Source organism: Mixophyes fleayi, chromosome 4 (assembly GCF_038048845.1).
Source record: "Mixophyes fleayi isolate aMixFle1 chromosome 4, aMixFle1.hap1, whole genome shotgun sequence".
NCBI classification, from domain to species: domain Eukaryota; kingdom Metazoa; phylum Chordata; class Amphibia; order Anura; family Limnodynastidae; genus Mixophyes; species Mixophyes fleayi.
Window position 1 is genome coordinate 132,291,680 of NC_134405.1, and position 25,819 is coordinate 132,317,498.

The 25,819-nt window shown below is 42.0% G+C and overlaps 1 long non-coding RNA gene across 1 annotated transcript in view; it reads left to right on the forward strand.

Moving 5' to 3' along the window:
* The first annotated feature begins 8,592 nt into the window (after positions 1–8,592).
* The window catches only part of LOC142152077 (uncharacterized), a 156,277-nt gene continuing 139,050 nt past the window's right edge, over positions 8,593–25,819 (forward strand). The window contains exon 1 of the long non-coding RNA XR_012691292.1: positions 8,593–8,649. This is a non-coding gene — a long non-coding RNA (uncharacterized LOC142152077). The remainder of the gene's footprint in view (positions 8,650–25,819) is intronic.

Here is a 25,819-nt window from a genome sequence, read left to right on the forward strand (position 1 = left end):
ATAAATATCAATATAATTAACTCCTTGGCTAAAATAATCCAGTATTGTGCTTTTCTACTTATAATTGTAGATATCATTGCTTGTAAGAATGGCCTGCAATCTATTTCAGTTCAGTTAATGAATTTGCCATTAACGCTTCCCCTAGTTTTGAATTCTACAACCAGCATTACTGTAAAGAACCCCACCCCCTCTTAGACACTGCCCACCTCCCTGCGCCTCTTGTGTGTGTGTGTGGGGGCAGCAGCATTTTCTGCTTTCTGTCAAATAGGGGCTGACAGATAGGCCCTGTGCCCAGTTCACTGACATCATTGCCCAGTGCCACCCTCCCAGCTTAATACTGGCATGGGGAGGAGCAGCGGATGGCACATTCACAGATAAAAATCAGCTGACTTCTGCCCTTACAGGTCAGTGTCTGATCCTCAGTTGGGGGCACGACAGAGAAAATAAAGACAATGAATAAGTGATATTATGCCAATGTACCCCATTTTCAAGATGTGTTCCTACTAGTGACTTACGCATGCAACTATATTTGTATCCATCATGATTTCTATAAGATTTTATTACATAATGAGTGATGCTACTGTAAGATTATGGTGCGATTTTGAATCTAGGACCTCTGTGCTTCTGTGCCTGCTCTTAGCCTCAAGGCTTTTAGAGCAGGTGCTGAAATAAGTTTCCAGCATTATATGGGCCTGTGTAAGGCCTGCCATATACACTTGAGATTGCTGGAACATTTTGTGGTCTGTCCCTGTGATGCTGAATCTAGTTGCAGTCTCAGTTTTTGACCTAGCGCCACATAGCTACAGGAACACACTCCTCCCAACATAGATTAATGCAGACATAAGAAAAAGCTATCACAATTCAAAGTATATGTTACCCCAGAAGGCTACAGATCAAGCCTTTGGGGTGCCATACGAACTCTGTCTGGGTAACGATGTTTAAATCCCAGAGAGACAGGCTGCTCAACCAGAATCACACTAGGAGGTTCAGGAGTTTTATGATCAGATATTGCCACTAAGGGAACCTCAGACTCCGTTACAGACTCAGGAACAGTCTCTGTAGCAAATTCAGACGGGTATAAAGTCTCCATAGCATCCTCATGAGGCTGTTCAGAAACCCCCACATCACTTGCTTGGCTGTGTCCAGGTGTCGAAATACAATCTGTATGGGCCCTGGTCTCTATTATTTGTTGAACGTAGTGTCGCCACAACTCTCCTCCCACTTTAATCACGCACGTCAGAGGACCAGTTTTGGAAGAGATTATTCCTAGTTGTCATTTGTCTCCTCTGTAATCACAAAAAAACACTTCTTTAGCAATGTCAAAGTTCTGAGTAGCTTCCTAATAAACAGTTTGAAATTGTTTGTTTTATCAAGTCCCATATAGATTGCTTTTTTGAAAGTTTGTATGAATCTCTCAGCCAAACCGTTGATGACTGGATGGTGTGGAGCTGATGTGAAATGTGTAATGCCATTTTCCTTCATTAACTTTTGGAATTCTGCGGAAACTAATTGTGGCCCATTGTCACTACACACTTGTACAAGCAGACCATTTCTTGCAAAGATGGTTCTCATAACACCAATTGTTTTCTGAGATGTAGTGGATTTCATCTTTGTTACATACAGTCATTTTGAATGAGCATCTACTGCAATAAGAAACATGCAATCCTTGAATGGCCCAGCAAAGTCAATATGCACACGCTGCAATGGGGATGATGGCCATTCCCAGGAGTGTAACGGGGCAATGGGTGGTGAATTTTGAATTCTCTGACATCCTTCACATTCTCTTGTCAATTTTTCAATCTGGCCATCAACACCTGGCCACCACACGTAGTTTCTAGATAGACTCTTCATTTTCACCGTGCCCAGTGACCCTCATGCATATTTTCCAGTACGCTGTGCCACAGTTTTAGTGGTATTATCACTCTGGACCCACACATTAAAGTTCCTTGACAGATTGAAATTTGATCTGTCCTGACCCAGAATACATATTATTGAGCATTGCCATGTATAGGCCAACTTTGAGAGTAAAAGCCATTACTTATTCCTTCCACTTTTCACGATTGATCATGTCATTGGTAATAGGTAGCTGTTCTACCAACATGTAGTTATACACTTCCAGTGGGTCTTTACCATTGTTCTCCTCACATTGGGGCAAGGGGGAACATGAGAGACCATCAGAATTGCCATGCAGTTTTGCGCCTCTAAACTCAATGTCATATGTGTTTGCACCCAGGAGCAATGGCCAACATTGAAGACGAGCGCAGTCAAGGTTGAATTCCCTTTTCAACATTGAAAAATTGATACCAATAGTTGATGATCAGTTGCCAACAGGAACTTTTGTCCATACAAATATTGATGAAAATTCTTTACTTAAGGTCCCTCGATCAATTTGAGCATAATTTCTCTCTGCTAATGTCAAGTACATTGAAGCAAATGCTAATGGTCTCTTGCTTCCATCTCTCATTTGATGTGACAACACTGCTCCAATGCCATATAGAGAGGCATCACATGCCAGTCTGATGAGCAGTTTTGGATCAAAATGGGTGAGTACTCTATTATATGTAATCAATCTTATTGTTGCTGAAAAACTTCCAGTGTACGTTTTTCTGTAGTTGGTAATTTAGTGGGTGTAGTACTGTGGAGATGTCTGGCAAGAGATTGGGAGAGTCAGTAATAGTTCACTAGTCCCAAGTAAGATCTCAGTTGTGACACAGACTGGTGCTGGGGAGCTCACAGTTCTGTCTCGATTTTATCAGTTGACTTGTGCAGGCCCTCTCTATCGATTACATGCCCACAATAGGAAATTCTTTCTTGGTCTAATACTTTCAGGCTAATACTCTTTCCAAATTGTTTTAATGGTCCTCATCATCTTTGCCTGTCATCTAGGTATCATTGTATACCTGAAATTCCTCGTTGGACTTGATCCATTGCTCTCTGCCTTAGCGCTGGGGCGGAAGCTATTGCACACACAAGGCAGGTGTATTGGAGTAAGCCTTTGTGTTTGTCAGGTATTTCTTGGACTATTTCCATCTGTAAGTACACTTGAGCTAGGTCAATTTTGGTGCATGGGCTCCCCCTGACAAAGCAGCAAAAATGTCCTGTGTTTTAGGCAAAGCATACTAGACAGCTCATTCACTCCATTCTACAGGGGAGAATACCAGAGTCTTCCAGTTTCCATAATTCCTCCTCCACCCTGGACGGATAGTATATGGTATCATATGGGCTTTATTAAATTTTGGAACAACATTTGGATCCAACTCTATACTAGCCTAAATGCCCTTTAATGTGCCTATCCATTTTATTTGGTTTGTGTGGTAGCTAGCAATTTTGAAAATCCTTTGGTAGCTGCAACGTTATTGGATATATTAGATGTGGTAGACTTAAACATGTGAATTAATTGCATTTATCAATGCAGAGCAGAGTCTGTATCTAACTTCATTTGCAATTTCATTCCCGCCACTTCCATACTGACCCAGATCTCTTGGTGCTCTTTTGTCATTATGGTGTGCACCTCTAGACAGACTGTTCTCTTTTGCATATCCTTCAGTAGAGTATAACTCATTGTCAGTTACCCGATGGACCTGGGGTGTTGTATATTTTATCCCAGGGTCTTTTGATAATTGCGGATGGTGGTTGTTTTTCCCGACTAGCACACCCTTTCAACATGGCCTTTTATGTGATATTTTCTACACTCTTTATCTTTAAACCAGCACTGTCTGGCATCACATGAGGACTTTCCACAGCGGAAACAGGACTATCTCTGATTCCAGTAGATTGGATGTGTTGTACATTCTAGCCCATTTCTTTGCAATTCTGATGCATCCCTGGTTGCAAGGATGCATCAGTCTCCATTGAAATTACTATAGACAATTCCCGCTATAATGTCAGTTCAGAAATCCCTCAGCAGTCACTAATGGTTTAGAATTGAAATGCTTTTGCTAAATGTTTTTAAATTATTTATTGGTTGGCTTTTCAGGTGCTAATAAACTTCTTAGTAAATTGTATGTTTTAGCATCCATTATACTGAGTAAAACCGCTACTGTCTTGTCTCCCTGTAGCATCACAGTATAGTTCCACTCTTTCAATATATGTGTCCCAGTCCTGTATAACACTATCAAAAGCCGCCATTGTGCCAATGTATCCTGACATTTTGCCTTTATGTCCCTTTTCCTCCCTTTCTTAGAGAAAGAATTATATCAATCACATGCTCATTTATTCAGCCTGGGTCATTCTGGCAGTTTGCATGCGCTGCTCCTTTGCACCCCACAATTGCGCTATGTCAGTCCTGCTCCTGCTCCGCTGATCACCTCAGCGATGCTGATGAGAAGTTTAATCCTCATTGCTAGTGTTAAGTCTGTGACTTATTAATCAATAAAAGCTTTCTTTGTGTTCAAGACACAGTGGTTATTGCACATTTCTTTACTATAGAACTTAAGGAAAATCATTACACAGAAAATAGATTCATACACCAACTATATACAGCACAAAACAAGATCGGGTATAACCTTCCACCAAATACACACACAGCAACAGGAACTACATACACCATACCTATCATTCTGCTGTGGTTCTAATCTTCTTTGTGCAATTTTAAATCCTTGGGGAATCCACGTACCTCAGCACATTCCCTAGGGAAACGTGGCTACTATAGGCCCAAAACATGCCATGACCTGAAACTCTGTTCTCCAGTATTGGTCCTTCCCTTTCCCCTCATTTTTTTTTGACTCTGTTTAGTCTGATTACATTGCTATGTGTGTTCTGTTTATGTTCTCATGTGACTCCTAGTATTGGCCCTTATCTGTCTGCCTGCCTGTTTCAGTTTGAGTCCTAGATATATCACTGTATGCTCTGGAGTCTGGACTACTCTCTAGTTGACTATGTCTTCCATCAGTTACTGTTATCTAACATTAGCTCCCAACACACCCATCTGGTCCAAGACAGGTAAACTTATAGCAAGCTATAGAACTGTCAGAAGCAAGCCAGGTCAGGAATGTTAGTCACTGTACAAATCACATGGAAAATCTGTAGAAGCTCAGTGTAACTGTTCCATAGCCACCACAGTGTGCGCTAAGTTTTTGTACGAGAGCCATCACCTAATATTGTCACCTGAGGAGCAGCTGCATTTGCAGGAAAATAAAAGAAGAGGAAACAAATAGTTTGCCTAGTTATGTGGCTTTTCTCTAGAAATATGGACAGCTCCATAAATTATATCCAGTTTACATCTTATTTCTTCAAAATTAAAAATGAAAGAAATATTGGTTTTGCATTACTGGTGTCATTCCACTTCCTGTCTTGCAGCACCACCAGGTCCTCTTCTCCCTGGCAGCAGCAGCTCCAGGGTGACATATTGGATGTACACAAGTGGCCACATGTGCATGCCATTCTCTTGAAGTTTCAGTCACGTGACCACTCAGGACTCCTCTACCACCATACTATATAAACTCGCTCTCTGCACAGTTAGGGTATATCTCTGTTTGTGATTCCTGGCTCTCCTGTGCATTATCCTGGTGCTGCTGTCACAATCTGCCTCTAGCTGCACTACAGCATCTTCCATGAGGATGCTGCTTGCCTCTGCATCTCCTGTCTGCTAAGAACTATGCTTGGACTTTGCCTTTATGTGAATCTGGCTAGCAGTACCTCCATACCACAAGAGGTGCTGCTGTCTTATAGTTATACATTCCACCTCACTAGCAAAAGTTAACCTAACTCCTTAATCAGCACCCACACTTGTTTCTCTGCCTTTATAAGACTGTCTTTCCCAGTAGTCTGTGGCAGTTCATTGCTGTCTTGTCTGCCTTTGCTGATTCTCCAGAGCATCTTGTTCCAGTCTGACTTCCTGGTATTAACTCCTGCTTGTTCCTTGGCTACACTACTTATCTTCTGACCTAGACCCAGGCTCTGGTCTTGACTATGCTCCAGCTCATTACCTGGTACCTTCTTTGCTCTCCTGGCATTTGACCCTTAAGCTTGTTTGACCCTCCTCTATTCTGACACCCACGGCTCGATCAATTGCTTTGTGCAACTGGTAAGACCTCGAGTCCTATCTACCGTGGCTCACCTGGTTCCTTCTGCCTCCTGAGTAAACCAGTTATCCTGCCATCTGTGTTTATCCAGTACCTCGTGCCTCCTGTCACACATCATACCCGCTGATGGAAGGGCTCCTCGCTGTTACTCACTTTATTCCCGGCAGTTATAATTTTCTGGAACGGACACCACGGCTCTTCTAGCGGGACGCCATCTTGTCAAGTGAACCTCACATGCGCAAACCGGCACTTCTCTCCATTCATTCCTTCCAGCCAATCAGATGCCTGATTACACTATTTAAACACACCTCACCTGTGATCTTCAGGTCTCACCTCCTGTTCAGATGTCCTGTACCCTGGCTCCTGAACGCTACCTGTCTCCTAAGTCTCCAGCATATTGGTCCGCAGACCAGCACATCCTCTGTGTCTCCTCCACTGTCTTTCTGGTAAACACTCTGCAGATCATCGCTACCGGTCTCCTGAGTCTCCAGCGTATTGGTCCGCAGACCACCACAGCCTCTGTGTCTCCTCTACTGTGTCTTTGGTATACGCTCTGCAGATCATCACTACCTGTCTCCTGAGTCTCCAGCATATATGTCCGCAGACCATCACAACCTCTGTGTCTTCTTCACTGTCTTTGTGGTAAAACTCTCTGTAGACCATTGCTACCTGCTTCCTGAGTCTCTGGCATACAGACTATTACACCCAGTGTATCTACTCCTCTGTCCCTCGTGGAAACAACCTCCTAGTCCCTCAGTTGTTTCAATTTTACTTCCCCGTGGTATCCTTCGTTATAGTCTTGGTTCTCATCACAATCTCGCTTATCACCTCCCAAGAGAATCGCGACCTGCGGTCTGGGAGCTGCGAATTCCAAACTCCCTTGCAGAAGTCCCTGGCGAAAACCTCCCTCTCCGTTAGACTCTGCGCCTTTTGGGAGGTATTACCTATTCCAGCAGACAGTACGGGCATTACTCTGATCCTAGTGGATGTGACACCTTCTGAGTATGCCAAGTTTCCTGCCAACTGTGATTGATCCAGTGCCTCCTGGGAAGACCTAGAGTCCTGTCTACCATGGTTCATCTGGTGCCTCCGGAGTAAACCAGGTATCCTGCCATTTGTGTCTTTCCAGTACCCCGTGCCTCCTGAGTAAAGCAGGAATCCTGACACCATGGCACATTCTGTGTCTTCAGCCTTCTCTGCTTCTCCAGCATCTGGGCTTGGTCTGCTAGACAGATACTTAGTACTGCCTCTATTTGGGGGTAGCACGGTGGCTTAGTGGTTAGCACTTCTGCCTCACAGCACTGGGGTCATGTGGTCGATTCCTGACCGTGGCCTTATCTATGGGGAGTTTGTATGCTCACCCTGTGTTTCCGTGGGTTTCCTCAGGGTGCTCCGGTTTCCTTCCAAACTCCAAAAAACAGACTAGTAGGTTAACTGGCTGCTATCAAATTAACCCTAGTCTCTCCCTCTGTCTGTGTGTGAGTATGTTAGGGAATTTAGACTTTAAGCTCCAATGGGACAGGGACTAATGTGAGTTCTCTGTACAGCGCTGTGGAATTAGTGGCACTATATAATTAGCTGATGATGATGATGAACTGTTTTACCAATTGTGGCTTTATGAGTTATTAAGCTTTATTGCCAGTCCTACTGTTGTATCTGCTGCCTTGAACTGTGTTGCCATTATCATTTACTGCACCATTCTCTGCCTGTGAATCTCTGCCTAATAAAGACACTTTACTTTTATATTATCAAAAGGAATTTGTGCTCGGAATCCTGACAGCTGCATATCCTAGTGCTGCATATACCTTGTGCTACATACCCCCGTTGTTTCATTTGTACTCATAATATCTGCATTTCAGTTAGACTGTCTCCTGTATTTCTTATTTCATGCACACAAACTACACTGAAGACCCACAAAGGAGGCCACAGCCTGCATGGTACACGCGTGCCAAACCCATAACCCCTTGCGGCAGTCCCTAGTGAAGACTGGCATTATGTTGAACTCCACTTCCTGCCCGTGGGTAGCATAAACTGGAGCTAGTTCAATATCTCTGTTCCTTTGATTCCTGATAACTGGTCCTTCATAAAGTAATGCTGATACTATTATCAATTTATTTTCTATCACAATACAAAAGTGCACTGCAAGTTATTTATATTTTTTGGTGGTTTGATAAGACCCTCAATAGTAATAGCCATGGGACTATCCTTTAAATTCATTCTTCTACCTATTCCTTTCTGTGATTTCACCCCTACCTAGGTGGCCTTAAAAGCGTGAGGATCGCCTAAAGGAATACTTATTTTACAGCAGCACAGAAGAAGGATACCGTGAGGAAGACAACTGGTAATGTGCAAGTGGTCAATTTCAAACAGCAATTGACACTGCCACGACAGCAATGAACAGTTGCTAACTATACTGTTATGTCTTCTACCCAGGAGTAGTCATCGTTAATCTCACACGTACATTGAGAAAAAGTGGTTTATATTAAACTATATATGAAAAATACTACAAGAAATATGCTATTTTTTTAAATCTTGCAACATATGGTTTGTTTTCTTACACACACACTTATATATATATATATATATATATATATATATATATATATATATATATAAATATATATATGCTCTAGCCTGGGCATCTCCTTTACGGGAGAAGGAAGATCCCGTGCTTCAATATTCTGTGGTGTTTATTGAGACCTTTCTCAAGGTTTTTGACGAACCCGGACGGGTGTCTTCTGCTGCATCTGGACTTCTAGGTCTTCGCCAAGGATCACTCGTGGCTGGGCAATACATGGTACAATTCCGGACTCCAGCTTCTGAACTTCGGTGGAACAATGAGGTCCTGATAGAGACCTTCTGTCAAGGTCTAAACGAGCGTATTAAGGATGCTCTTACCTCTCGTAATATTCCATCCAGTCTTGATGACCTGATCTCTCTATATCAAGGTGGATATCTGCCATAGAGAACGTACACTTGTATGAGATTGTACTCGCCGACCATTCCCTCGGCTGACACCTAACATTCAGCCGCCTACACCATCCACTGAGGAGCCGATGCAGATCGGTCGTTCACGCCTGTCTCCAGAGGAAGGAGATAGACGAATGAGGAACCACCTGTGTCTATATTGTGGTGAACCTGGACATCTTCTCTCTTCTTGTCCTAAGAAGCCGGGAAACATCTCCTCCGAGGTGATAGACGGGAGGTCAGCCTAGGATCCCAGTCCTCTACTTCCTATTCTCTGAAAGAATCAGAGTTTCTGATGTCTGTTACTCTGCTATCTCCTGAAGGCCCACATCCTATTCTGGCCCAGGATCCGCGGGGTACTTCATATCTGCCAGACTGGTGTCAGAAATCCGTCTTCCTACGCTTCCCTTATCACAGCCCTTGGTCTTGACAGCTGTAGATGGCAATAGAGTCGCAAATGGTTCCATTTCTTTTGTAACTTGTCCTGTCCAAATGTAGGTAGGAGTTCTCCACTCAGAATATATACATTTCTTGGTTGTTCCACAGTCTGTAAACCCAATCATTTAGGGCCTGCCTTGGTTAAGGACTCATTTTCCACAATTTGATTGGCAACGAGCAGAGGTTATCCGCTAGGGTTCCTCCTGTACCAAGAAATGCCTGAGATCTATATTACATTCCAAGCCTGCTATTTCTTGTCTCAACATGTCCTCCCATGTGGTATTTCCTAAAGTCTACTGCGACTACTCCGATGTTTTCAGTAAGTCTGCCTCGGAAGTCCTACCTCCTCACCGACCCTGGGATTGCCCTATTGATCTCATTCCAAGGAAGAACATTCCCAGAGGCACGGTGTATCCGCTTCTCATTGAATATGTTACAGAGAACCTCAAAAGAGGGTTTATCCGTAAGTCTTCCTTTCCTGCGTACACGGAAATTAAATGCTATTTCGGTGAAAAACCGTTACCCTCTCCCTTTTATCCCAATACTGTTCGACCGCATTCGTGGTGCACAAATTTTCACAAAATTAGATCTCAGAGGTGCCTATAACCTGATCAGAATATCAAAAGGGGACGAATGGAAGAAGGCTTTTAACACCAGAGACAAGCATTACGAATACCTGGTCATGCCCTTTGGGCTATGTAAAGCCCCGCCGGTCTTTCAGGACTTTGTTAATGAAATTTTTAGAGATCTGCTTTATCTGTCAGTGGTTATCTTTTTGGATGACATCTTGATCTTTTTCTCAAGATCCCTCGTCCCATCGGAGGGATGTTAAGGAGGCTACAAAGGAATGAATTATATTGTAAACTGGAGAAATGTACCTTCGACTGCTCTCAGGTACTCTTTTTGGGATACTTAGTCTCGGGCACAGGCTTACAAATGGACCCAAGTAAAATAGAGGCCATCCTCAACTGGCCCCAACCTATTGGTCTGAAGGCCATTCAACGCTTCATTGGCTTTACCAACTATTACCGCCAATTCATTGAGGGATTTTCTACTCTTATCTCTCCCATTACCCTACTCACCCTTAAGGGTGGTCAGGCCAAATCTTGGCCTCAGGAGGCTGTATGGGCATTCCAGACCCTTAAGGAGGCTTTTGTATCTGCACTTATTTTGAGATAACCAGACCAGAATAGTCCTTTTTTCTGTAGGTGGGTGCCTCCTATGTGGGGGTAGGGGCTGTTCTTTCCCAAAAAGATGCCGCTGGCATATCCAATCTTTGTGGTTTTCTTTCCAAAAGATTCTCCGCCAGTGAAGCCAACTACCGCATTGGCGACAAAGAACTCTTGGCCATCAAAGTCGCTCTAGAAGAATGGCACTACTTACTGGAGGGAGCCTGATTTCTCGTTACGGTGTTCACGGACCTCACCAACATGCAGTCTGCACAGTGTTTGAATCCTAGCCAGGCTCACTGGTCATTATTCTTCAGCAGATTCCAACTGATAATGACATTCTGTCCTGGTACTAAAAATATTAGAAATGACGCTCTATCCAGATCCTTTGATTCCTCCGGTTCAAGTTCCTCCTTCTCTGCTAAACCCATTATCAAGCCCTCCAGGATTCTGGCTCTGACTAAGTCCACCATCAAGATCCCTCCCACTAGCCGTTCTTTTGTGGACAACCACTTGTGCACAAAGGTTTTGAGATGGGCTCATAATTTCAGATTCTCCGGACATGCTGGTATCAAAAAGACAGTCGTTCTGCTCTCCCACTTGTATTGGTGGCCATCCTTGCTCTTCAACATTCAAAAATACATTCAAGCATGTAATGTTTGCGCCCGGCATAAGACCCCCAGGATATCTCCGGCAGGCCTTCTCCTTGCTTTCCTTGTACCAGAATCCTCGTGGGTCAGTATTGGCATGGATTATATCACTGACCTTCCCTCTAGCCATGGATACAATTCTATCTGGGTGGTGGTTGACCGCTTCTCGAAATTGGCTCACTTCGTTCCTCTCACAGGACTACCATCTGCTTCCAAACTAGCACTTCTTTTCATCAAAGAGATTTTCCGCCTTCATGGCTGCCCAAGTGAAATCATCTCCGACCGCGGAGTACAATTTGTCTGTAGATTTTAGAGGTCATTCTGTAGACATCTCGGTATCTCTTCCGGGTATCACCCGCAAAGAAATGGTCAAACTGAGCGGATTAATCAGGATTTGGAGCTCAGGTGCTATTGCTCAGAACAGCAATCTTCCTGGAGCGAATTCTTGGCTTGGGCGGAATTTTCACATAACAACCCCAACACGAATCCACCGGCATTTCCCCCTTTTTTACCATCTTTGGGAAACATCCCATACTGCCCACCTTTTCTGACCTTCCTGGTTCTTCAGTACCAGCTGTGCAGAATATGGCTCGCACTTTTTCCCAAATCTGGTCCCAGGTACGATCTAAGGCCACGGACCATTACAAACTATTTACAGATCACCATTGGAGGAATTTACCAGTACTTCAGTTAGGCGATAAAGTTAGCTCGCCAGCCGCAACCTCAAACTTAAGATCCCCACCATGAAATTTGCACCTCGCTATGTTGGTCCTTTCACGATTACCCATGTTATCAATCCCGTAACCTATAAGCTCAAGCTACTTGTCTCCCTTCGGGTATATAACACTTTCCACATTTGTCTGTTAAAACAACTTAACTGGAAAGGCGGAGTATTGTTTAGTGCTCTGAAGCGTTGAGGAGTACGCTTCCATTCAGGCATCAAACGTTAATATTCACGCTCTCCCAGTTGAACGTGACTGTGTTAAGGACCCCACTGTGCACTGTTAAGTGGTGGATGCAGCTGGTTGAAGAATAAGCACCTGGTTACCATAAAGGTATAGAACTATTTGCGTTCTGTCGAAGTCGTATAATTGGATGAACGAAAGTATATTGGTTAATATTGTTTTGTTGTGGGATTGCACTCAGCTACACGTGGCATACTGCGACCGCACGGTAAAATACACACACACTCGCACTACAACATTTAGTTATTTATATATTTCATATATAAAATGATTCCGATCCACAGTGATTTATGAGCAGATAGTATTTAGTTTATTATTAGTTTATATATTATGATTATATGTACACTTTAGTGTTATTTAAGGTTCAGGTTATAGGAAATGTATCATGTCTGATATCATTTTATTCCCCTATTCATCAGCAGTTGTCCGGTTCTTTCGCCGTAAAGATTGCATATTGCATACTCTAGTTATTGATGTTAGGGAATAAATAGTCAGAGTGATATCAAACTGTAAAATGCTAATGGACTAGTTGTAACTGGTTTCTGGGCGGGAGAATCATTTGGAATGTTGACCTCAGCCTTTGAGGGGGTTGTTTGAACTAGCCTATGACCTGTTTACCCTGGACCCACCTGAAGTCTGGACCTATAGAAGCAAGCCACGCCATCTGCATTGTTCTCTCTACAACACTGAATGTATATAATCGTAGCTGCGCTCCCACTAGCTTCAGTCATTCTCTGACTACAGTATTCAAGAGTGAACTACTGTTCACTGGTACCCGTGGGAGCACAGCGAAGCGCATTGCGAACGCAGCGGTATGTATGTATCTTTTGGTATTGGCTGTACTGTACTGTATTATATTATAATCATGTATTGAACTGTTAAACTTTACATCTGCTAAAATAAATTCCTTTGTGCCTTGGAAACACAATACAATCGCCTATGCAATGCTTATTTGAGAACGATAGAATTACTTTAATAATTTGGGGGCTCTGAGTTTGGAGGTTACGTTATCGGAAGGTATGCAACGCTTACAGATTTCGGTTCCTCACCAAAGGGTGGAAGACGCGTCACAATGTGTTCAAAACCTGTTGTTCACTCTGTGTTGAGAAACCGAATGTCCGTTGTTGCATAATCTGAAGGAATGCTAACTTGAATCTAGGGACAAGAAAGAAAAATGTTTCTTTTTATTGTCATTTTGCGTTTTCAAAGGTATTGCATTGCATAGAGTATGTGTACTTCCTACTTAGCATATATGTGTACTTCCGGTATTATTGCCACGTGTTCAAACAATCATGTTCATAGTCTGTTATATATGTATAGTATAATCATTTGTTAAAACCTCTGAAAAATAATACCATTGTTTGGGAAATCTATTTTCTGTGCAGAAAACAAAAGGTTGTATGTGAATGGTATGCATAAATATAAGAGAAGAGTTTGCATACTGTTGAAAAGAGATAGATAAGGGAAGAATTTGTACACTGTTGAAAAAAAGACAGACAAAGAGGTGATTTACTATTGAAAAGACAGGAATATCAGTTGCTGCCTGACGAGGTGGACTGGACGGGCAAGGTTGTGTTTGAAATAAGAACACTATTTTAAGTAGTATGTGGTATTTTGAGTAGCATACGGTGCAGTTTTATAAGTAATTTACGGTATTTTAAGTAGTATATGGTGTGGTGTTATTTTAAGTAGTATGTGGTATTTTGAGTAGCATACGGTGTTGTTATAAGTAATATACAGTATTTTAAGCAGTATATGGTGTGGTTTTATGGTAGTATGTGATATTTTGAGTAGCATACGGTGTATTGAAGAAGTATATGATTTGAATAAGTAGTATACAAGGTATACGGTGAAAACAGATTTTGTGGTAGAGCCTGGGTATCGAGGAGCTGATAGCCATGGGGCCCACAGTGATATTTCTGTGTTAGGGGTCCTCACTTGGTGTGAGAAGAAGCGAGTGGATTCGGCTAGAGGAAAGACGTCCACGGCCATTAGAGATCTCTAGTGGTACATTGTTTATAGCAAGGGGTTGAAATTGTTTGCTGGAAGGGACAGAGCACTACGGTGTTTTCTGTGGTCCGCATAAAGAGTATTGTTCAAAATAAGTGATAAACATACGCTAGAGATGGCCAATGTACTGCCTAAGGAAGGCCTTATTGATTCAGCAAGATTTCTCTTGTGTAAGAAATATGGTGCATACGCAACGGCATATTGCGACAAGTGGGTCAAGATGACCAAGGATTGTGAGAGACCTTTCCCAAACATAGGTAGTTTTGAGTCAGAGGTGTTAAATAATGTTAGAGATAAAGTACGACTGATTAAATCAACAAAAATGAGAATTGAACATGATGACTGTTTAAAATTGTGGCAACAAGAAGGGTACACGTGGCAAGGAAGCGCATGTTCAGCGGAAGTGAGCGTATCGGAAATAAGCGTTCCGGAAGTGTGCGTTGCAAAGCGTGGAGAACTGAGCGCAAGCACGCCTCCAACAAATTTGGTCGGGGCGGAAAGTACAGCCAATACCAAAAATGAAAAAACTATAACTAGTAACTTGTATATTGTTTTAAGTAATGTTAAAAGTAATGTTTCAGGACAAAGAAAAGGAACGGTTCCACCAGCAGGTTCAGCGGCTGAAATTGGTGAGAATAATGTAGAGATTAATAAAAGGGGAGACATCCATTATACTGCAACAGCAATTCCAGCAACTAGTTCAGAATGTAGTGATTTAGTAGGTTTGCATCCTGTCCGCACAATAGCAGTTCCCAATGGGAAGACGGACAGAGATGGTGAAGTTCCGTTAAGACATGTAACAAAGCATGATCCATGGACTAGGTCTGAAATGTTTTCAATTTTGTCTGATTTCCCTGATACTAGAAAAGATTTGGCCAAATGTCATGTTTATTAGATATTATGGTAATGTGTACGAGCCAACTAATAACGATTGGCGAGTATTATTGAAAACCTGTCTTCCTCTCAATACTGATATACAAAAGTTCATTAAGGATTGTATGTTGGAGGAGGATAGATCCTCAACAGAGGGTGATAACCATGAAAATATTAAACGCATAATTTCTCAGTTGGCCATATACTTTCCTACGATAGTGGACTGGAGTAAAATTTTTACTATCAAACAATAGTGAAAATGCAGCAGACTATTTTTGCAGGGCTCTGATAGCGATGGCCAAACACACTGAGGTATCAGACATAAAAGATAATGTACACTACAAAGAGATTGCTATTTCAGTCTTAATGGATGGCCTCAGGGGAAATTTGAAAAGCAGGGTGCAAACTTCATTACCACACTGTAAAGGAATCGCTGTAAATGTTCTCAGGGAGTCAGCCATAAAACATGATAAAAGAATAAATAAACAGAAAAAGACATTAAGTGATAGGGTAATGATGGTAAGTATCCCAGCACTAGAGGGACTGCACACACGACCACAATATAATAACACCTGGTTTAAGGAACAGAAACAATATGAGACAAGAAAATGTTACAATTGCAGAGAAGAAGGACATATTAGGAAGGATTGTAGGAAAGAAAAACACAATCCTAGAGGAGGGTCACATAAACACCCACAAAGAAGGCACACACAAGTCTCAGAGGTTTTCCAACAGGCATCTGCACACATCACAGCAGTAAATGTTTTGAGGGAGAACTATAGTCAACTCAAAAAGTCTGGTTATATCTGTAGTCCTACAACCAGGCAAGGTAAAGGTTAAACCGTGGTAAGTATTAGTGTGCAGGTTTAGAAAAAGACTGATTTAAAAAGTAATCTTTGTTGATTTTGCTTGTTTGTTTTATGTTGTCACATGCTTGCTTTCCTGATCGCTGGCCGAGGGTAAAGAATGAAAATGTTTGTTTCGTTTGCTGTTTTAAGATAACTATCTTGTTTTTCTTCTCACAGATAAGGGTAAACAAAAGAAATATAGACTTAGTGCTTAAAGGGGTGGGATAGAGAAATGGGAAAATTACTCTTGAAAGACTACTTAACAATGGATCATTGGAACACTCTTTGTTTTAGGCTGCAGTGACTCATGATAATTTGTTTGGCTGAGAATCATTATCCAAAAATGAAGTATGTACATACTTTGCTCCAAAATATCATTTTATGTATCTCAGATGAGTCACCAAGAGTTAATTTTTTCCATTTCTCTGTCATAAGTCAGGAAGTCCGTTGCAAAGGTATGTAGTTAATGTGATACCGAGTTCTTAAAGAATAAATGACGCACAACACTGGATTGCACGGTTGATGTAAGACCCCTTAGTCAAGTATGGGGAGGGGCCATATTTTACCAAATAGCTAAGGGGATTAGTGGAATGAATACAGCCATTTTCCCATAGAGTCCAATCCAGCTGTCATTTTTGCTGTAAAAATCTACCTTTCTGCATGTCTGTTTGTTTTCAAACCCTTGTATTCAAATCTTTGTATTCCTATAATTCGTTGCTCTCCTATTTTCTCATTCTTAACATCTATGCTAGTATCTCTTTATCTTTTTTCCTCTCTCTCTCTTTTCTCTTGTATAGAGATACAAAAAGACATAGACACAGTCTCATTAATGGGGCTAAGACATTTTTTTTAAAAAAGACAAACTCAGGGATATACACACTAGATTGACATGAGTTACAGAAACTGTTAGGGGGTTGGTGTTATGTGTATAGAAGCTGCTAATGTTAAGCAGAAAGTTTTTTTTTGTGTGGAAATACGATTCATGTTTTATAGATTGCATATCTGTTTTGGGTTTTTTTGTGCTTAGTGCCTCCTGTACAAAAATGTGCCTTTATATGTATGCACAAAGGGTGGGAAGGACAGGAGACTGGAGGTTAGACATACAGATATGCATCCTGTGTAGAACATTGGAGTAGGACAAGGATTTTTTCACTGTTAGACTGACATGTACTGGATACTGTTATATGATGTTGAGTTGACTGAAAAATCTTTTTATAGCAATGCCAGCACATGAGTAGGACACTACATAGAGGACTTCACACAGTGACACACTTATCAACTGAAGTAGCTGCTAGTAAAGTCCACACTTACACAAACGACTATACATGGCTGTTACACCAGGGCAAACATAGCTGTCAAATAGACAGCAGGGTTTTATGTGACAGCTGACAAATCTATGTTTTGCTTTGTTTTTCATTGTATTGTTTTTGTTTTAAAATGTGAACACACACACACACATGCACGCATACAAATATTGGTTAATATATGAAGATTTGTGTTACCTGAAGAATAAACTGTCTGGAAGGTGAAGAGATGTGGCTAGGAGTCTGGCGGATCCTGAAGAGATGGACAAGGTAGACCAGTAGCTCCCAGAGTGTATCTTCCAGACCCAGCGGAGGCAGCACATGGTCTGGCTCAGCTGGGTACAGAAGGTATGTGCAAGCTGGTAAGAGTATATTGGGGTGCACCAGACATTTCTTCTCAAGCTAGTAGGACGGCAACGTCCTGTCTTGATTAAGAGAATGTCAGGAAAATTATACCAATAGAGCCATCCCATATCCCTCCTGCAGATGGGTTTTTCTCCAGGTAAAACAAATCCACGTCATCCAATTACCACCATGCAGGATCCTCAGGTATACACTAGTGTACCAATTAAATATGTCTGGGTAAAGGTGTATAGAAATGTGTCTAATGTATTACTATGTCATACTCAAAGCTTTTGTTATTCAAGGTGATAGCCCTAGAGTTATAATAGGTGATAGGGATATTCATGTTATTGATAATAAATGTATAATGTATGAGTAGTGGTAACAAATTACATACTTTCGATTAGCCACAAACCAGTGTGAACATAAAGTAACGGTACTAGGTAGAATGAATTGAATAGAATAAGAGTTGGAACTTGATTGAAGTGGCTGATAGATTTGGCCACTAGTCCTTCCCCGCTACCAAAGATCACTCCTGGGCTGCCTCTTAATCTGACGATTTTTAAAATGTTCTTGAACCCTCTTGGGATGAGTTTGTGACTGAGAGGCTAGTTTAGACCTTGAGAGGGAAGGTAAATGGTGAGACAGCAAACTAAAACGAACAAAACACTGTTTCCTGAAAAGTCACACTAACTGTCAGGATGTTGGACCGGGAGAGTAAGTTGTGGAACAGTAATTTCTTAGGCTCAAGTTATTTGACAGACAGGTACCAGGTGTAGGCTACCAGCATCACGACAAAGGATAGCAGAGACACACTGGTGCCCATTTCACCCACTGCAGAGGGACCAACACTAGAGAAGGGTCCAAGTGCACTCATGAATCTGTTCTGGGAGGCCTCGAATGCAGCTAGTAGCACCTGAGCCAAAGGCTAAGACAGTTGTCCAGCATGAAGTTGTAGTTTTTCCTGTTCTGTGTTTCTCTCATCACATTCTCTTTTCAGGACGGTCAATTCTTTTGATTGTTAACAGGTGACAGAGGCTGGTTCAGGTAATGATATTGAGGTATTCGGGATGAAGGAGAAGTTAGTAGCACAATCGGTCCAGCCAATTACTTCAAATAAGAGGTAAAGGAAAATTTGGAAACCCTGGAGCTTGGAGAAAGTGTGAGGGGCTATTGTCTGAGTAGCATTACGTCCGTAAGTACGTTGACCCCATAGTTGAAGAGAGGTACACCCAGCGATACGAGTCCAGTAATATTCGGACTTGAGCAGGCATCCTTGAGAATGATTATCATTCTTGGGTGGGTAAGGTTTTAGACCAAACAAAGTGCTGGGCGTGCTCTCACGTGCCTCAGTGATTATATCAAGTAGGACTAGTTCTCTTTCCACTAAATATTCTTGAGGTACCCGAATTATGGGTGGGAGGTCACTAGGGGAAAAGTACGACACCTAGGTCCCTTAATCTGGAGACTCCCAATGTTTGGCAAGCTAACCGCTATTTCACGTACAAAGAAACCTGAGTATTGGGAGACTGGGAAGAACGAGCAGACAATAGCCCGCCCACAAGTGTTGATGAAAAGGACTGATGACATTATTAGAAGTGTATATTAACGCAAGCTGAAGGAGATTGTATATGACATTATTGATAGACATAGGATGATGTTATTGATGAACATGAAGTTTTTAAATGTATTCTGAGCTTAAAGACATGCAGTGGACGGATGAACCAGTTAAACTTGAAGAACTGTAGTAGAGTATTCTGTATAACTGATACATGTTCTATTGTACTCTGTACCTTTCCAAATAATGTATTACATGTTTTATTGCACCCTTGAAGGGCATACAAAAGGTCATCTCCAAGCTCCAGAGGTATACAGTCTATAGTAAAAGAAGAAATCGTTTTTAGGATTAAGACTCTCTCTTATGATAACTTGTTTAGATCTACAGACTGCATGGTCATACACCAAGGGGGACTTGCATTACATAGCAATGAAACGTGGTACTGAGATCCTGCATATAAAATCTTTTAGGTGATAGTTTATTATACTATCAAAGGGTGGAAATGTCTAAGTCGTATAATTGGATGAACTAAAGTGGCATATTGCGATCGCACGGTAAAATACGCACACACTCGCATTACAACATTTAGTTATTTATATATTTCATATATAAAATGATTCCGATCCACAGTGATTTATGAACAGATAGTATTTAGTTTATTATTAGTTTATATATTATGATTATATGTACACTTTAGTGTTATTTAAGGTTCAGGTAATAGGAAATGTGTCATGTCTGATATCATTTTATTCCCCTATTCATCAGCAATTGTCCGGTTCTTTCGCCGTACAGATCGCATATTGTATACTCTAGCTATTGATGTTAGGGAATAAATAGTTAGAGTGATATCAAACTGTAAAATGCTAATGGACTAGTTATAACTGGTTTCTGGGCGGGAGAATCATCTGGAATGTTGACCTCAGCCTTTGAGGGGCTTGTTTGAACTAGCCTATGACCTGTTTACCCTGGACCCACCTGAAGTCTGGACCTATAGAAGCAAGCCACGTCATCTGCATTGTTCTCTCTATAACACTGAATGTATATAATCATAGCTGCGCTCCCACTAGCTTCAGTCATTCTCTGACCACAGTACTCAAGAGTGAACTACTGTCCACTGGTACTTGTGGGAGCGTAGTGAAGCGCATTGCGAACGCAGCGGTATGTATGTATCTTTTGGTATTGGCTGTACTGTACTGTATTATATTATAATCATGTATTGAACTGTTAAACTTTACATCTGCTAAAATAAATTCCTTTGTGCCTTGGAAACACAATACAATCACCTATGCAATGCTTATTTGAGAACGATAGAATTACTTTAATAGTTCTTACCTGTATATGACGCATCTCCCACCCTTTGTTGGTAAACCGAAATCCAGTGGTGTGGTGCTGTTTCGAGCCACCATCTGTTATGCTCGTGTTGTCGCTACCAATAACAATTGTCCGATGCGATTAATGTGGTTCCAAAGCACAAAGAGATTTTATAGCAAAAGATAGCAGAAGAACAGCAAACTATGATGATGCATAAAATATAACAATATACAGGAAAATATATCCGAATACATTACACAAGCGGAAGTTGGCACAAACTCAAGCTTCAATCAGAACGCTCTGGGGACCAAAGCCAGAGCTCAACAATTTATACACTGTACAGTTGTAAAAGTAGTGTCATCAAAGAGATATACAGTTACAGTTGTAAGGTCTTCATTCATAGGTCAAAGTATATTGCATTCTCAGGTACTCAATGTGGCATTGGTGAATTCTTATGGGCATTGTCCTTCAAACTGGCAGGTGTTCTTTTCTCAGGCTCCCGCGTATAAACTGGTTTATATAACCCCTGTGCACTGGTTATTTGATGTAGGAAATAGTGATATTATTTATAACTAGTGACCGCAAGGTGTAACACCGGATTTCTGCTGGTAAAATATAGATTGATATGAGACCAAACTCCACACATTTCTTAGGACCTGAACCATAATTACCTTTACTGCAGTATTATCTATGTATAAATAATTTCTAATGCATTTATTAATAAATTAATGCAGATTGGAACTTGTACTATTTACAAAATGTAAGTGTGAAAGTAAGTGTGTGTTGTTTACCTGTGCGATTTCGTTATTAACCCTGTTGTAGAGTACTAATCGCAATCACACAAAAACTATTACAATTGATATTTGTTAATTTAGAACGACTTCATCCAATTATTCAACTTCAACAGAGCCCCATGCCATAATCCCTTCTCCACCAAACTTCATAGTTGGCATAATGCAATCAGGCAGGTAACGTTGTTCCGGCATCCACCAAACCCAGAATCACCTATCTGACTGCCAAACAGAGAAGCGTGATTCGTCACTCCACAGAACACGTTTCCACTGCTCCACAGTCCAGTGTCGGTGTGCTTTACACCACTCCATCTGATGTTTTGCATTGGTCTTGGTGATGTGAGGCTTGCATGCAGCTGCTCAGCCATGGAAACCCATTCCATTAAGCTCCTGGTGCACAGTTTTTGTGCTTACATTAATGCTAGTGTAAATTCGGAACTCTTCAGCTATGGAATCAGCAGAGCGTTGGCGGCTTTTACACATCATGCGCCTTAGCAGTAGTTGCTCCTGTTCTGTGATTTTATGTGGTGAGTTGCTGTTGATCCTAAACACTTCCACTTTCTAATAATATTACTTACAGTTGACCGTGGAATATCCAGCAGTGATGAAATTTCACAAACCGTCCTTTTGCAAAGGTGGCATCCTATCACAGTACCACGCTTGAAGTCACTGAGCTCTTCAGAACGACCCATTTTGCATCACAAATGTTTGCAAATGGAGACTGCATGGCTAGGTGCTTGATTGTATACACCTCTGGCAATGGGTGAAGTGGTGAGAGGTGAAGTGTGAGGTTGGAAGGGGGCGGGGCATGCAAATTTAATTATTTTGGCCCTGCCACTACAACACAATGACGTAAAAGCATAATTTTGCACTGGGGGGGGGGGGGGGAGGGGTGAATGGTCTGCTGCTCCAGGAGTCCAGGAGAGCAACCCGGACTTTGAGAGTTTCCTGGACATTCCGGGAGAGTCGGCAAGTATGTGCACACATCACACACCCTACTGTCTGAGTTTAAACTAACATATATTTCACCTTATTCAGGGCTAATCAGAGATTGATTGCAACCAGATCCTTCCTTGTCTTATATTGCAGCTGGAAGATATGTGTGACATCAGGGGACAGGTCGCACAATCACTTCACTGAGACACAGACGTGGAGTCGGTGGGGAGACTAACTGGCGTGGGTGGAGCAGCTGTCTCTCATCAGGCTGCTTATTTACAAAAGCAGCGAGAGCAGGCCCCCGAGTGAGTCCAGGCCCTTACATTAGTACCCCCTGAACGGCAGACCTGCCAGTGTTTATAGCTGCAAAATATGGGTTACAAACAGCGCAAAAAAATAAAAAAACAAGTTTTTTTTAATAGCTTGCCAAGTTTACATTCTATAGGGAGGGGGTAATGAGAGACAGTGGGAGCAAATGGGCACAAGAGGATGTGGCAGGTGTGGAAGGAGTGGACAAGAGGGTCTAGGACTGGGATGGGTAGTTCAGCATGAATAGGTAAGTTTTGATGGAGTGTTTAAAAGATCGGTTGGAGAGTATGCTGGTTTGGTAAGGAAGAAGTTCCATAGGTGGGAAGCAGCTCTGGAGAAGTCTTGGAGATGATAATCAGAGCAGGTTACAAGAGGGGGAGGAGAAGTGTAGGTCAGAGGCAGAGTGGTCAAGTTGGGGTGTATCTTATGTAGGAAGGGAAAGCGTAGGCTTTGTGAGAGTGAACAGGTTGAATAGAATTCTAGAGTGAATAGACTGCCAGTAAAGAGAATTACAGAGTGGTGAAGCGGATGATGAGCAGCAGGAGAGGAAATTTATTCTATCTGCAGCATTCAGGATGGATTGTAGAGGAGAAAGGAGGGTGAGGGGAAATAAAGTGTAGAGGAGGTAACAGTAGTCAAGGCAGAGCTTATTTTGGCAATGTTGCAAAGGAGGAGACAACAGGACTGCCAGTGGGACCGGATGTGAGAAGTGAAGCTGAGGGCAGAGCCAATGATACCAAGGCAGCAGGATTGGGGATCCGGGGATATCATGATGTTGTCAACTGTGTGGAGAGGGGTAGTAACTTTAGTATGTGGGAAAGATATTTGGACAAATTAAGTTTGAGGTACTTTTGGGACATGCAGATGGAGAAGGCAGAGAGACAATAGGACACATAGGATAAGAAAGGAGACAATTGTCAATAGTAATCTTAATCTGTTCATGAGACTGGTAAAGTAGTGTCTTAACATGAAGATGCAGCTATTGGCTAATTTAGAGATTTAACTAACACTAGTAAAGGCAAACTGGTCATTACCCATTGTTGATAAGTACACATGCAGGGACAGGCAGACAAAATATAAAAAGGAGGGTAATACAGATATAGCACATAAATATTGAGAATGACAGTTGGACCAGCGTTTTAAGTTGGCCTGTATGCAAGATTATTTCTCCACCTCACCTCCCCATTTGCATACTCCTCGATATATTTCAGTGAAGATTTGGGATAGAGGGACACAATGAAAAGATATGGGGGTAAATGTATCAAAGTGCGATTTTGCAAATCCAGATTTTTTTTCTCGGGAGAGTTAAAACTCACAGATGTATGAAGCTGAGATTTCATGCAAAATCGCCAGAGTTGTGCTTCTGTCAAAATCGCTATTTGCAAAATCGCCAGAGATCAAACTCCCGACTGTTTGCCACTGTAGCTATACAGCTCTCAAATGTATGAAGCTGTGAGTTAGCAAACTCAGGACAGTTTGCTTGTAAACATGCCAGATACAATACGCTGCTTGATAGCAGCGTGTTGTACAAACACATCACTGTTACACTGCCCTGGCAGTGTTAAAATGGTAAAGAATAGAAGAATTTTTAAAAAAAAAAAAAAAAAAGCGTGAGGTCCCCCCTCTATTCCAGCTTAACCCTAGTGCTGGTCCCGTGAAAATCGGGGAAAACTTTAGCGTGGGGTTCCCCGATTTTCACTTTACCAGCACTAGGCAAACCAGCCAGGGTTGGTGGCACTATAGCAGTGGGACACGCAGCAGGGGTCCCCCTGCCATAATGACTAACCAACCCTAGACTGTTCAGCCCTGGGCTGGATTCCCTAGGGAGTGGGGTCCACCGAAAAAAACAAGCGCGCGCCCCCCCCCCCCTAGAGATCCCCAGCCCAGTGCTGATAGCACTAGGGCTAGTTTTTTTTTACTATAATCGCGGGTAAACACTCGCGATTTGCCGCGATTTTAACACACTGACAAAATTGCACTTTGATACATTTACCCCCTGGTCACAGGGTGGATGGCCACATAACACCGTGGTTGTGCCTAGTCACACAGACTCATTCCCAGTACTTCAGAAGTGCTGAGCCACTCCCAGGCCCCTTCCCCTCCCCTAAGACACTGCTTCAATGCTGCAATTGCCTGCCACTTGTTTTTTTGCAATCTATGTATTGATTGTATTGAATTTTTTATTTAGGACATTTATCCAACACATCTGTTTGTCTTTTAAAACATTAGACTCTGACAGAAGAAAGGAAGGTTTTTTGATGCATTGTGTTGCACAGAATAGCCAGACTGCAGTGTGTGTGGAAAGCCTTTGACACCGAATTATACTTTATAATCCAGTCAATATTATCCGAAAAGGAAATTGTGATTTTAACTTACACTTTAAAGATGCAGTCAACATTTTCCCAAAGGCATTTATTTTACCTTACTTCATCATACTTTAATTTTAAATAGGAATACAGCTTAGAAAATTGTTTTTGAGTTAACAATCTGGAATGTGATACTAACTGGATCCTTTCCATCTGCCCACCTATCCCTCTTCATCCCCCTCCACCCTCCTTAAAAACACAATGGTCAGAAGAGGTGTGCTCTCTGGTTTTCTTCCTGTGACTTCTGCCGCATGGAGACTAGAAGAGCTGGATCTTTGCACTGCATCACATGACGTGGTTGCTCATAGACACTAATATGCTGGGAGGATGCTGCGCAGTGAGGTGAGAAGTCAATGACTGGGAAGTGCTGCATCACATTATGCAGTGTGGGGCCACTAGTTCTTCTGCTGTGCCTGGAGAAAGGCTACAGGTGGTGAAGGCGAACACACCATGGATGGGACCATAAATCACAGGGGCTGATGGCAGTTTTCCCTGACTCATGTGCACACTTGGCATCCATGGCAGATATGCCACTGTATTGAATATGCCTGAAGAAGCAACACACAGCTAGGGCTATACTAACAAGTGACTACATAGGCAGGACATATGGAATTCAAATTAAAACACAGTAATATAGATGAGATGCATGATCATATAAAGTACAGTTGCAGCATAAGAAAATGGGATGTAAAAAAGCAAGCAAAAGTGTGTGTGTGTGTGTGTGTGTGTGTGTGTGTGTGTGTGTTTAGCCATCTGTACATCTTCCATAAGTTTTAATTTGTTTTAGGAATGCTTGAGGCCAATGTCAAGTGTAGATGTTGTTTGGAGTGGGGGAGGAAAGGCTTACCATATTCACACTGTTACTTAAACCCTGTGACTGGTAAGTAGCAAGACTGGAGTGGAGAGGTGGTGGGACCTCAGAGGAGAGTGAAGGCAGGACATCATGAATTTGAATTCAG